Source organism: Monodon monoceros, unplaced genomic scaffold (genome assembly GCF_005190385.1).
Source record: "Monodon monoceros isolate NGI ecotype Baffin Bay Population unplaced genomic scaffold, NGI_Narwhal_1 Super_Scaffold_13, whole genome shotgun sequence".
NCBI lineage: Eukaryota > Metazoa > Chordata > Mammalia > Artiodactyla > Monodontidae > Monodon > Monodon monoceros.
This window is the reverse complement of record NW_021703769.1, coordinates 67,228,851-67,242,320: the sequence shown is the minus strand read 5'-3', so window position 1 is coordinate 67,242,320 and position 13,470 is coordinate 67,228,851. Positions and strand designations below refer to the sequence as shown.

The 13,470-nt window shown below is 48.1% G+C and overlaps 1 protein-coding gene across 1 annotated transcript in view; it reads right to left on the bottom strand.

Moving 5' to 3' along the window:
• Nucleotides 1–9,365, bottom strand: part of SLC5A11 (solute carrier family 5 member 11) — a 51,587-nt gene extending 42,222 nt beyond the window's left edge. The window contains exon 1 of the mRNA XM_029220799.1: nucleotides 9,343–9,365. The gene's annotated coding sequence lies outside the window, so the exon portion shown is untranslated. The remainder of the gene's footprint in view (nucleotides 1–9,342) is intronic.
• Between the last annotated feature and the right edge of the window lie 4,105 nt (nucleotides 9,366–13,470).

The window sequence follows — 13,470 nt, the reverse complement described above, 5'->3', positions numbered from 1 at the left end:
CTAAGGTAACACAGTTCAAGTGGTAGAGCTGGGATTTGAAGGCTAATAATCTTGCTCCAGAATCCATGTTTTGAACCAGTATCTTAAGGTATTTCTCAGTATATTGCACTTCCTTGGGCAATTTAAGGGATTCCTGTGGTGGGTAGAATCATGTCCCCCTCAAAGATGTTTACATCCTAATCCCCAGAGCCTGTGAATGTGTTATGCTATATGACAAAGGAGAATTACATTTGCAGTTGTAATTAAGGTTGCTAGTCAGCTTCCCTTTAAATAGGGAGCTTATCTGAGTAGGACTAATGCAATCACTAGGGTCCCTAAAAGTGGAAGAGGAGATTAGATGAGAGAACCAGAGAGATGAGAGTGTGAGAAGGATTTGGTGTGATGTTGCCGGCTTTGATAATGGGGTAATGGGGCCATGAGCCAAGGAATGCAGGTGACTTCTAGAAGCTAAGCAAATTAATGGATTCTCCCCTAGAGCATCCAGAAGGAAGTGAGCCCTACTCTCATCTTGACTTTAGTGCAGTAAGACCCATTGAGAACTTCTGACTTCCAGAACTGTAAGATAATGAACTTGTGTTGTTTGAAGCCACTAAGTTTGTGGTAATTTGTTACAGCAGCAATTGGAAACTAATACAATTCTCAAGGGTAATTTTTTTACTATAAGCGATTTGGGCTTTGACTTACTTCTGTGTTAAGATGACTCCACTCTGGAGGTGTCAGGCTCTAGGGGTTCAGGAATGAAAAACTCAGTCCTGCCCTCTATGATGTGCACCCCAATAATGGGTAAACCCACTCAGATAATAACACAACGTGATGTTTCATACAGTGGAGGTACACAGAGGTAGAGGTATTAAGGATTCAAGATTAGGAGTCATCAAGCTGGCTCCCCCACTTACCGATCCTGAGAACTTGGACAAATTCCCTAACTTCTCAAAACCTTAGCATTCCCATCTGCAAAATGGGGCAATAAGAGTTTACATTTCATAGATTGCTGTGAGCTTGTACCTGTGAAGTGTTAAGAACAGTGCCACACACAGCTGTGTTCAGTAAATTGTAGCTGCTATTATTATTACTAATTTTCTACAATGTGCAATGAGGTAAGGACCACCTAATTTTACATGGAGAAATCCAGATGGTAGCATATGAGCTGGGTTTTGAAGAATGAGTGGGTGGTCCTACACAGCATAAGCGGGTATGAGAGAGCATTCCAGGCCAAGACAACAGTATCTACAGACATTGAGGTGTGAAAAAACATGTCATGCTTAAGGAACCATCAGATTCTTGCCTGAGTATTAAGTAAGATTGGAAGGAGGGAGATGGGCAGTGAGGCTCGTATAATGCTATGAAGACATTATACCAGCCCTTTGATGTCATTCAAAGGATTCTGTAAGGTCAGTAATTTTCAAAGATAACATCAGTTGTCATCATCTTCAGATATCATCCCGTTTTTATGTTTTAAAATTTTTAATTGAGCATTTTAAATTTTATTTAATTAATTTATTTTTGACTGCGTTGGGTCTTCGTTGCTGCACGTGGGCTTCCTCTAGTTGTGGCAAGCGGGGGCTATTCTTCGTTGCGGTGCGCGGGCTTCTCATTGCGGTGGCTTCTCTTGCTGTGGAGCACGGGCTCTAGGTGAGTGGGCGTCAGTAGCTGTAGCACACAGGTTCAGTAATCGTGGCTCATGGGCTTAGTTGCTCTGTTGCATGTGGGATCTTCCCGGACCAGGGCTCAAACCCGTGTCCCCTGCATTGGCAGGTAGATTCCCAACCACTGCACCACCAGGGAAGCCCCATTCTCTGTTTTTATAACAAATATTTTGTAATATTCCTTTTACTGAAAACGGAAATGAACTTCATAGTTAGTGTTACCTACCTACACACATAATTTTTTTAAAAATCAATACAGTGCTCTAACTCTATTATAAAAGAGAAATAGAAGCAATTTACGATTAAAATGATGGATAATCCAAAATGTAACCGCTCCATCTGACTCCACTGCAAGACTCAAAGGGACAGTCAGATCACTTTACCTATTATACTGAATAAATTTTTAATTTAAGAGAAATAAGAAAATAGGAATCCATTCTATTCCAGAAGCACAGAATAAAGCATGAATTTACAGAGGAACACCAGAATGTTTAAATTTGTGAAAAATGCTTTGTGATTTTAAATGTTATGAAGAAGTCCAAACAACTCCCACGATATACCATGCTTTTAACTTAAGATAGAGCCCTCTGAGAAATATCAGAGACAGCTTGGTGAAAATAAAAAGCAGGTACATTTTTTTAAATGAAGTAAAGTTAATTTACAATGTTGTGCTAGTTTCAGGTGTATAGCAAAGTGATAAATATTCTTTTTCGGCTTCTTTTCCATTATAGGTTATTATAAGGTATTGAATATAGTTCCCTGTGCTATTTTTTGAATGTAAAAAAAAACAACAGCCAACACTTTGTGTTTTGTGCAAACTGGCTCTACTCTCGGATAATTGTAAGCATGTTTTTCGCCTGCATGAAGGTCAGGTGGGACATCTGAAAGTCCTGGTTGCTTGGGGAAGTTCTGTGAATTTCAAGGTGTCTAGCACCTCTGGTCTCCACCCAGCCATGGTACCCCAAGTCATTGTGACAACCAAAAATATCTGATAAATTTTCAAAACATCTCCCGCTAGGCAGCAATGCCTCTGTGGCACCCCTCTGCTCTAGGTTAAGAAATGCTACTGAAGAATTTTGAACAAGGTGGTGGAAGTGGTGCAGGGCAGGAGAGGCTTGACTGCAAGCAAAAAAGGTGGGCGGGAAGGGTATTTTGAAATAACCCAGACTTGAGATGAAGTATATGGAGGGTGAGAGAAAGTGCATTAGAGAAATAATTTGGGTTAGAATCGGTAGGACCTGGAGATTAATTAACAGGGTAAGCGAGAGAGAGGGGGAGAACTGGGGATAGTTTCCTACTTCTAATCAGAGCTGCCCAAAGACAGAATGGCCTGGTCACCTGGGCAGGATGTTCCTTGTTCTTAAAGCAGAGTTTTTCATCTGCAATACTATTGGCATTTTAGATCACATAATTCTTTATTATAGAGAGCTGTCTTGTGCATTGTAGGATGTTTAGCAGCATCCCTGGTAGCTACCCACTAGATGCCAGTAGCACCCTTCCCACAGTTGTGAGAGCCACAAGTGTCCCCTGGGTTGAGAACCACTGCCTTTGAGCCCTGGAAGATTGGACAGTCACTTAGAGAAGATGCCTCAGGGGGGCGCTCAATAACTTTTAACGTCCCTTCTCACGCCAAGTACAGAGGATGCTCACAGCTTCTCAGACCTGTGAGAAGACTCAAGCAATCACTGATCCATAGCTCTCATCCAAAGATGAACAGACAGGAGAAGGAGGTAAGGAGGGAAGGAGGGAATATAGACTTGCCAGTATCAGGCAAACCCAACTCACTTACCCCACTCGAATGCAGGAGTGCGTAGTGGAAGCCCCAATTCTACCTCAGATCACCCCCAGCCCTCCCTGCCTCAGTCAAGCTTAGGTGTTATGATCATTGTTGTCTGTCCAATGGGATGGTAATAACCTAAATGAACCAGAGAACTTGTAGGGGGAAAGTAGAAAGGGAAGACTGGTGCTGGAGACCCTCCCTAGGGTGGAAGTAGAGGTTCATAAATGAGGGTCTAACCAGGAGACTGATTCTGGAGGCTTGGGGAGGACAGGGTAGATGGCCCTTAAGGCTGACTCAGGGGTGAAGCGCCTGTTAGGTAGGTAGTGTTCTTATTGCTATTCCACAGCCAAGGAAGTGGTGTCACATGACTGAGTGCCCAAGGCCGGACTCAAATCCAGATCTGTCTGATTTCAGAGCCTGCATTTTCTTTCTTTTTTTGCCATGATTTTTAAAAAATTATTAAAAGGCTTCCCTGGTGGCGCAGTGGTTGAGAGTCCGCCTGCCGATGCAGGGGACACGGGTTTGTGCTCCGGTCCGGGAAGATCTCACATGCCACGGAGCGGCTGGGCCCGTGAGCCATGGCTGCTGAGCCTGTGCGTCCCGAGCCTGTGCTCCGCAACGGGAGGGGCCACAACAGTGAGAGGCCCGAATACCCCAAAAAAAAAAAAAATTATTAAAGTATAGTTGATTTACAATATTGTGTTAGTTTCTGGTATACAGCAAAGTGATTCATATGAGTATATATATTCATATATATATATATATATATATCCTTTTTCAGATTCTTTTCCATTAGAGGTCATTACAAGATATTGAATATACTTCCCTGTCCTATACAACAGGTCCTTGTTGTTTATCTATTTTATATATAGTAGTGTGTATCTGTTAATCCCAAACTCCTAATTTCTCTCTTCCCTTTCCCCTTTGGTAACCATATGTTTGTTTTCTATGTCTGTGAGTCTATTTCTGTTTCGTATATAAGTTCATTCGTATCATCGTTTTAGATTCCACATATAAGTGATGTCATACGATATTTGTCTTTCTCCAACTTACTTCACTTAGTATGATCATCTCTAGGTCCATCCATGTTGCTGCAAATGGCTTCATTTCGTTCTTTTTTATGGCTGAGTAATACTCCATTGTATATATGTACCACTTCCTTATCCACTCCTCTGTTGATGGACAATTAGGTGCTTCCATGTCTTAGCTATTGTAAACAGTGCTGCTATGAACACTGGGGTGCATTGTATCTTTTCGAATTAGAGTTTTCTCTGAATATACGCCCAGGAGTGGGATCGCTGGATCACATGGTAACTCCATTTTTAGTTTTGGGGGAACCTGCATACTGTTCTCCACAGTGGCTGCACCAGTTTACATTCCCACCAACAGCGTAGGAGGGTTCGGAGGCTGCATTTTCAAACAGTTCAACTGCTTTGAAGTACTTTGCTGCTTCCAAAACAGGGGACTTGGGGAGGATGAGGCCTAGGACCGGAGGAAGCAGTTTAAGGTGTTGAATTAAGATGTTGAATTGGGGAGTGGGGCAGCTTGTTCTAGAACCCCACAGGTCTGAAAGGGAGGAAGGGGAGGAAGGAAGGAGGAAGGGCAGCAGAAAGCCTGGTGACACTCCCTCCCCCGTGTCCAGCCCAGCTCCCAGCCGCCCCTTCCAGGCCTCTGCCTGCCAGGCACCGAGAGGGGTGGGAGCAGATAAACAAGTCATTCATCACCCGCTCCGGGCAGGCTGGCACCAACTCCAGGCTCTTCCTGAGTCCCAGGGAGTGGTGGTGGGGGGGGACCTGCCGGCGGCCAGGAGGGACAAGCTGTGTCTTCAGGGTGGGAGTAGGAGCTCGGACAACAGGCCAGAGAAGCTGTGGAACCCAAGTGCTGCTGCCTCGGCCACGTGCTCCCAGGCGGAGCCCTCCACGTGCCCTCGTTCAGTAAAGTCACGCTGTCACCGTAACAGGGATCATCTCTAAAGCTTAGTGAGCACTAGTTATTGATGTGCCAAGCCAGGAGCTCGCTTTACATTGGTCCTCTTATCGCATCCTTGTCAGCCCAGTGAGACAAACACATTATACCTCCATTTTACAGGTGGGAAATGGAGCCACCAAGAAGTGACAGTGAGCTGGGTTCAGGTCCTGGCTGTGCCACTGGCCTCTGGTCACACTAAGTGTCAGAGGTGGGATTTGAACCCAGGTCCTGAACCGAAGCTCATTGTTATCCAATACTAGCTGGTATGTCTCTTTTTCCTCCCTTCTTCCTGCCCTTCTCTCCTTCTTTCTCTCCTCCCCTCCTTCAGTCCTTCCCTCCCTCTACTTGTTTCTTTTCCACAAACATTTATTAGGCACCGGCTGTGTGCCAGGCTCTGTGCTAGGCATGGAGGACAAAGTGGTGATTACTGTGGATGTGGCCCCCCCATCCTTGAGAGATCTCACTCAGCCCCTTGCAGCTCCTTGTGTGCCCAGAGCCACCAGTTGCACTGCCCCGGGAGGGCTTCACCTCCTGGGAGGGACCCTCCCCTGTGGGAGGCCAGGGTTGACAGGAGTCTAGGTAAAGCGGGCGTTGTAACAACGGCCCTGTTTGCAATAACACCTTACCCTTGCCGTTGCCCATTGGCTAAGGAACACAGGAAACTCAGCAAGCAGAGACGGCTGCTCACCCCTTTCCTTTCAGCCGCTTACATAATTTGCCAGAGCAGATGTGGAACTTTTCCCCAGTGAGAGGCAGGGATGGGGAAGCACATCCACAGCAAGGTGAGGGGCTGACTGTATTCCCTGCGTTCGGTTGCTGAGGCCGTCTCCTGCGTGTGTGTGCGCTGGTGGGGCTACAGTATCCTCTACAACATGTGTGCATCTGAAACATTTCATGATCGAAGAAAAAGGAACAAGCGGATAAAGATTTACAGCATAAAACCATATGTGTATATTAAATACATTCTGAGACAGAAAATAGTACCAACTATTTTGCCAGGATGCAGGCCTATTTGTTGAAGAACAGCAAACACGTTAGCAGGGACAGAAAATGAAAGAGACAGAGAGAAAAACCAGGGAAGGAGTCTGCACTGGCTAAAGATGACAATGACCATCTAATTACAAAGTTTAATTACAGGCAAAAACTCCCTGGGAAATAGATGCACTGCGATCAAGTGTAAAGATGTTAGCACTGCATTGCCCGGTTCAAATCCCAGCTCTGCCACTTACTAGCTCCGTGATCTTGGGCAAATAAGCTCTCTGAGGCTCAGTTTTCCCATCTATAAAATGGGGATATTAATCAGACCTATGTCACAGTTTTGCTAAAAGCATTAATCGAGTTCGTTATAGAACGTGATCAGGTCCAGAATACTTGGTCTGACTCCATCCTTCTTGGAGGAAGAAAGAAAAAGAGCATGGACTTTGTGGTCACGCAGACCCTGGCCCCTACGTGTGTGAATCTCACTTTAAGCACACCGCACCCCTAAGAGGTCAGGTCTCTGGTTAACCCCACTGAACAGGTGGGGAAAACAAAGCCCAAGCTGGGGCCCCAAGGTCACGCCACTGGTAAATGACTGAACCGGGGCTTCCAACCGGGGCTTGACCTGCAAGTTCCTAACCACTGCTCGGCACGTGCGCCCTTGGCAGGGAAAATTCCAGAGGTGACAACAAGGACCTGCACGGGGCCGGCAGACACTCACACCCTTTCCTTCCACTCCTTTGTGGAGGTAACTGCCTCCTTCCTCAGCCACAAACCTGGCCTTTGGCTCAAGTCCAAGATGCCCAGAGAGGCTGGTGGTAGACGGAGCCCAATCAGAGGGAGGGGGTCAGTTCTGTCAGGCTGAGCGGAGCTGTCAGAGCCTAAAACTGCAGAAACGAGGGCCACAGGAGGACCACCTCTGGCCTGCTCAACCGGCTGATGCTATGTGGTTCATTAGGAATGGGTCTCTAGAAAAAAGGGCCAGAGGACAGATTCCAGGGATCTCTGTGCTGAAGCAGAGGCTGGGACTCTCCCCAGCCTGTTAGAAAGAGCCACCTCTCCGGTCACTAGGAAGGAAACAATGGGCACGGTAGGGTCTGGCTCAGGAGGTTAGCAGGTGTGAGTACCAGGGAGCCAGGTGAGGTTTCTCCTCCACCCGCCTCCCCCTTTCAGTGACAACCTTGTCTCTTGATTCCTAGAGAGAATAGATGTCACAAGAACACCTTCTGAGCCCCAGACCTGTCCATCCAAATGCCGGCGTGGAATCTCTCACGGATGCCCAGTCGGCATCTCAAACGTAATACATCCAACTCGGAGACCACAATCTTCAAGAGCAGCCAGTCTTTCCCTTCTCACTAAATGGCAACTTCATCTACCCTGCTGCTCAGGCCAGAAACCTGAGAGCCATCCTTAGGTCTTGCATTCATGCATTCATTCATTCATTCACTCATGCAGTGGTCTGTGAGCACCTCCTACGTGCTGGCCACCATGTCTAAGCACCAAGGATGCCGGGGCTCGCAAACATACCATCAAAGACATTATGGTGTCTCTTGCTCAACTCCCGGAATCTATTGACCTCTAATCCCATTCTGTTCTACTTCTAAAGCAGAGCTGCAATCTATGCATTTCCCCTCACCTTTACTTTTATTGCTTTCATTCAAGCCACCATCACTGGAAGAATCTCCCATCTTGCCTTCCCAATGACACTCTTGCTTCCTTGGAATCCACTCCCCTTACATGGAAGTCAGAGAGATCTTTGAACATAAATCAGATCAGTTCCTTTTCCTGCTCAAAGAATCAGGGCCTGTTGATGTGCTCTGCTGTGGCCCCAGCCCCATCTCACCCTGCTCTTATTTCTATCCCTGAGCACTAGTTCTGCCTCAGGGTCTTTGCCATTCCGCCCATCCCACCCGCCCTTGCCTGCAACGCTCTTCCCTGCACTCTTGGCTAGACGAACTCGTACTCATCCTTCAGATGGCACCCTACTGTCACAGCCCCAGAGGAGTCTTCCCTTGGCTTCAATCTAAGTTGGATCCCTAAATGATTTGCCATCCTAGCAAACATGACTTCCCGTAACCGTTGAATCAAGCAGGACATTTGATTTGTACGATTCTCTCATTACCTCCCATTCCCACTCTACCGTAAGCTCCGCGAAGGCAGGGACCCTGTCTGTCTCACTCACGTTGTGTCCTCAAAGCAGACACTCAATAAACCCTTGTATAGCAAACAAATGTGGAGTTTTCTCAGCCTGCAATTGTGACACACACCCCCAAACCCCGCCACAGCCAAAGTCATATCCTCAGGATGCCCTTTTGGAGGAGGGCGTCTCTCTTGGTTGCTTCCCCGGAATCGGTCATCAAGACATCATTTGAAAAGCAGACCTTGTGTATAAGCTCATGGCCGGCCGCGGGAGTTGGGTCTCAGCTTTGCCTCCCCACTATGTTGCAAGCTTGGGCACGTTTCTTAATGGCTCTCAGCCCCCGCCTGTGAGTTACAGTGGCTGGGCCAGCCAGACCAGGCCCAGGATGTGAGGCTCTCAGCACGTGTCTGGCATGTTTGCTTTGCTTGGCAGTCACACATCCCCCAGGCTTTTGTTGTTCTTTGTAGGTATTTTTCACCTGCTTATCTCTTGGGTCCTCGTGAGTCCACCACACCTGTGGGCTGGGCTGTGCTGAGGTTCACGTTCTCATTTGACAGATAAGGAACCAGAGGCTAAGTGAGGTGAAATGATAGCTCCACGTCTGTGAACTCGGTTAAGTGGAGGCGCTGCGAGCCTCGCATGCCTGGTGCGCTGGCTGTACCCACACCGCCAAACACACTCCGTTTGCCTCGACAAGCCCTCTCCCGAGGAGAGGAGCTGTGCACCCCTCACCCCTTCCTTCCTGCCAGCACTGCCTCCGGTCCCCAGACCAGCTTCCGCAGTTTGCAGAATGGATATCAGTTTGCGGGGCTGGGAGTAGGGAGTCTTACCTTCCACTGGATGCAGGGCCCACCTGCCCTGGGTCCTGTCGGTGGCGTCTGAGGCAGAAGGAGAGAGAGGTGGCTGTGAGGAGGGAGAAACTGGGCTCCTTTTCCCTCGCAGCCAGAGTTTGGAAGAATGGCAGTGGCCCTCCCTCCAGCACCGCCTGCTAAGAGGCTCCTTGCAGGTCAAAATCCAAATTCCAGCCTGGGCTACAGCAGGGCTTAGAGAAAGCGTAATGATCTCCTGGGGCAAAGGAGAGGTCCCGGGCCAGCCCTGAACCCTGAACTTGAACTTGAACTCTGAGCAGGCCCCTGCAGGGAAGATGGGCTGACCTGAGCCCCGCCCACATGGCCTCCCTCCTCACCTGGTGGGGGGCCCATGGCTGGGAAGGGGAGGGGAGCTGTTGCAGCCCAGGGCACCGTCCTGCTCCACTCACCCACTGTGCCACTGGCCCGCCTCCGCGCTGGGGACGGGCGGGCTTGGGACGAGCTGGAGTGGGGGGGAGGGGAGACGCTGGCAGGGGAGGATGGGGACAGAGGAAAGTCCCAGGAGGGCACTTGCCGCGGCCCTACCGCTGCTGCAGCAGCAACAGTGACCACCTTTGTTCGGCTCCTTTTCCGTGCGCTCTCCAGACCAAGGCAGGACAAAGACAGGCGCCTGGAGCCCAGAGGAGTTGTCAGGAGTGACCGAGCCGTGGCCGGGGACCCACGTCCAGCCCACAACACCAGGACAGGCAGTGGGGGACAGCAGAAGACTTGCACTGGATGCTCAGAGCATTCAAAATTTTAAAAAAGGAAAAAAAAAAAAAAAGATAGCTACTAGCCTTTGCAAAACGAGAGACTGAATAACGCTCTGAATTTCCCACTTTACTAGAACAATCTGAAGATCTGGCCAGACCAGGCCCACATGGACACAGGACGGCCACTGGCTAGAGCAGAGGCGTGGCCATCCCTCCCCCGTCCACCACAGACCCCACCTCCAGCCCACCTCTCTCCCTCCCTTGACCTGCCCTGACCCTGGGCGGGGGCAGCCCCTGGCACCGAGTAGATCAGAAAGCGTGGTGAGAATCAATATACTCCTGGTTCTATTCTAAATGTTTCCATGTCTCTGCTCACTTGGTCTTTCCAACAAGCCTCCGGGACAGATCTTATTATTATGTCCACTTTACTGATGAAAAGACAGAGGTAGAGAAGGGTGAGTAACTTGCCCAAGTCACCAGCTGTGAGTGGCAGAACCAGGATTTGAACCCTGGGCGTTTCATTCTAGAACGCTACAGGGCCAGTGGGTGTGGCTTAGAGACACATCCCACTGGACAGAGGGCACCCTGGATGCACAGATACTCAGCAGTTGGACTGATGTCAGCATGAACTGGGGCCTGCAAGGTGGTGGCCTGCCTGGGGGGACAGATGGACAGAAGGAACAGCTAGAATTTGGAGAAAGGGGATGGGCGGACAGAGAGCCAGGGAATGCACGGCCTGAGCCTGTGATCTGCAGCGGAGGACTCAACACTAGGAAGGCAGAAGATGCATTGCTCCACCAACCTGGGGTCCAGTCCTGATTTCTTGGGGGCATGTCTGGGGGACCACGGGCACGGTCACGGTGCTACAGACAACGCACACAGATGAGAGAGGTGGGCCAGATACGGCTGTGGCAGACAGGAGAGCTACATCCCAGCCATGACTCAGCTCCAGCTGGGGGAACACAGGTCCAGTGGGCCAGACCTTCCAGTTGTCCTAGAAAAACGGGAAGTCCAGAATTTTTGAGCCTCATGATTATTCATCTGTGAGGGCTGACTGTGGCCCACTGGTCACTGGCATGTCACCTCCCACACTTTCTCTGATTGTCAGGCTTTTTTGGCCCTCTCCTAGTGCTGTAAAGAATAGGAGAGAAGATGGTGCAACCACTTTGGAGAATGTTTTGGAAGTTTCTTATAAAGTTAACATACCCCTACCTTATGGGCCAGCAATTCCACTCTTAGGTATTTATCAAAAGAAATGAAAACATAGGTTCCACAAAGACTTTACACACATGTTCCTAGCAGCTTTGCTCACAATAGCCCCAAGGGGGAAACAACCCAATGTCCATGAACAGATAAATGGACAAACCGTGATGCCTTCATACTGTAAGCAGATGGGTTAGGGGGTCCCTGGAGAAAGAGAACCAGGCATGGCTTTCTTGACATAAGAGAACCCATTTTGGCCGAGGACGTTTTGTGATCTACACCTGGCCACAATGCTTACCCTCGAACACAGTATTTAATGATCTTAAGGGAACAAAGGAATGCAGGAAGAGAAAAAAGGCAGTCAAACAATGGCGCTGTGATAAGGCAGGGTCCTGGTTCCTCAAGGAATATACATAATAATATACCTTTGAGTTCTGCAGGAACTGAGGCCCCCAGACTGTTGGAGGATGGAAGGATGATGCGACCCTCTTAACTTCAATCAACTAAAGCTTGGACTCTGTTGACGTTTGTCCCAATTCTATGCTGAATTCTCCTCTGTTCAAGTCCCCTCATGAAGATGCATGTACCCTTCCCTTAAAACTTCCCCAATTTTGCTGTTCTGGGAAACACCGCTTTGGGAAGGATCCCCGGTGTTCTCCCTACTTGCTTCAAGTAATAATAAATCCTTCCTTCTTCCGATCTTAGGCTTGGTTGTGTCTACTGACACCATTAAGCTGCAAACCCGTTAGGGGAATGAGTGACTGAAACAGCCCGCCCTGGCCAGGCTTGATAGTAGCCACTTGCATGTGTTATCTTACAACAGGAGGTCCTGGTAAGGAACGCAGAACTAACAAGCTACCGCCAACTGGAAGAATTTGGGAAAGGTCAAAAGGAGAGAGGAGACACCAGTCCATATGTCCTACCAACCTCCCAGAATCCTTCTCGTTGGAATCCAGCTTGGCTGAGCGATGCTCGTGTCACCAGGAAGGACCCTGAGTCAGAACGATTGGCCAGAGACCACCCAGCAACTAACCCCATCACCATAAAACCCGAGACTGTGAGCCACATGGCAGAGCAGTTCTCCCGGGTTCCCTTAGCCTCCTGCTCTCCACCCGGGGGCCCCTTCCCAATAAAAAGTCTCTTGCTTTGTCAGCACGTGTGTCTCCTTGGACAATTCATTTCTGAGTCTTACACTAGAGCCCACTCTCAGGCCCTGGAAGGGGTCCTGCTTCCTGCAACAAACCCAGTTTTTGGGTAGCAAAACTCCATGGAAAACCACATTTGTTTTCAGTAGGACAAACTAGCGACACATAACGCCATGCATGAATCTCAGAATTATGCCAGATGCAAGGAAGTACACACCTTATGATCCATTTATGTGAAGTTCAAGAATAGGAAAGATGAATCTATGGTGATAGAAGTCAAGAGAGTTGAAAGCATTTTCTGGAGAGAGGAAAATTTCCATATCTTAACTTAGGTGGTAACTATATGGGTATATACCACTGTTCAGATCCATTGGACTGAATAAGATTTGCGCATTTGATTACATGCAAATTACACCTGAAAAAATAAATAGGGCAGAAAGTGTGAATGATGAGTTTGGCAAATGCGGCTCTTGCTTCTCTGATGGTAGAGACTGTGGTCTTTACTCAAATCTTACCTCCCAGGATTTAGTTCCAGCCCATTGTCTCCACATAAGAACATGGGTCCCATGTTGTCAAAGTGCCTGAGTTTTCAAGAGAAATCCCAAAGTCTGAGTTTTTATATGAACGCTCCTGTTTATAAGGTTTGGCAAGTAATTTGGAATTAACAAAAACCGTTGAAATGCTGTACAGTCAACCCTCTGTATCTGCAGTTCTGCATCCTGGAATTCAACCACCCACAGATCAAAAATATTCAGGGAAAAAAATCTGGAAAGTTCCAAAAAGCAAAACTTGAATTTGCCACGTGCTGGCAACTAGTTATACAGCATTTACATTGTATTAGGCAGTATAAACAATTTAACGACGACTTAAAGTATACAGGAGGATGTGATACATGTAGGTTATATACAAATACTACACCATTTTGAATAAGGGACATGAGCATCCTCAAATTTGGGTATCCATGGGGGTCCTGGAACAAACCACCTGTGGATTCCAAGGGACCACTGTGTGTATCAAGCGATGCATATGTGATGTTGTGATTTATAGGA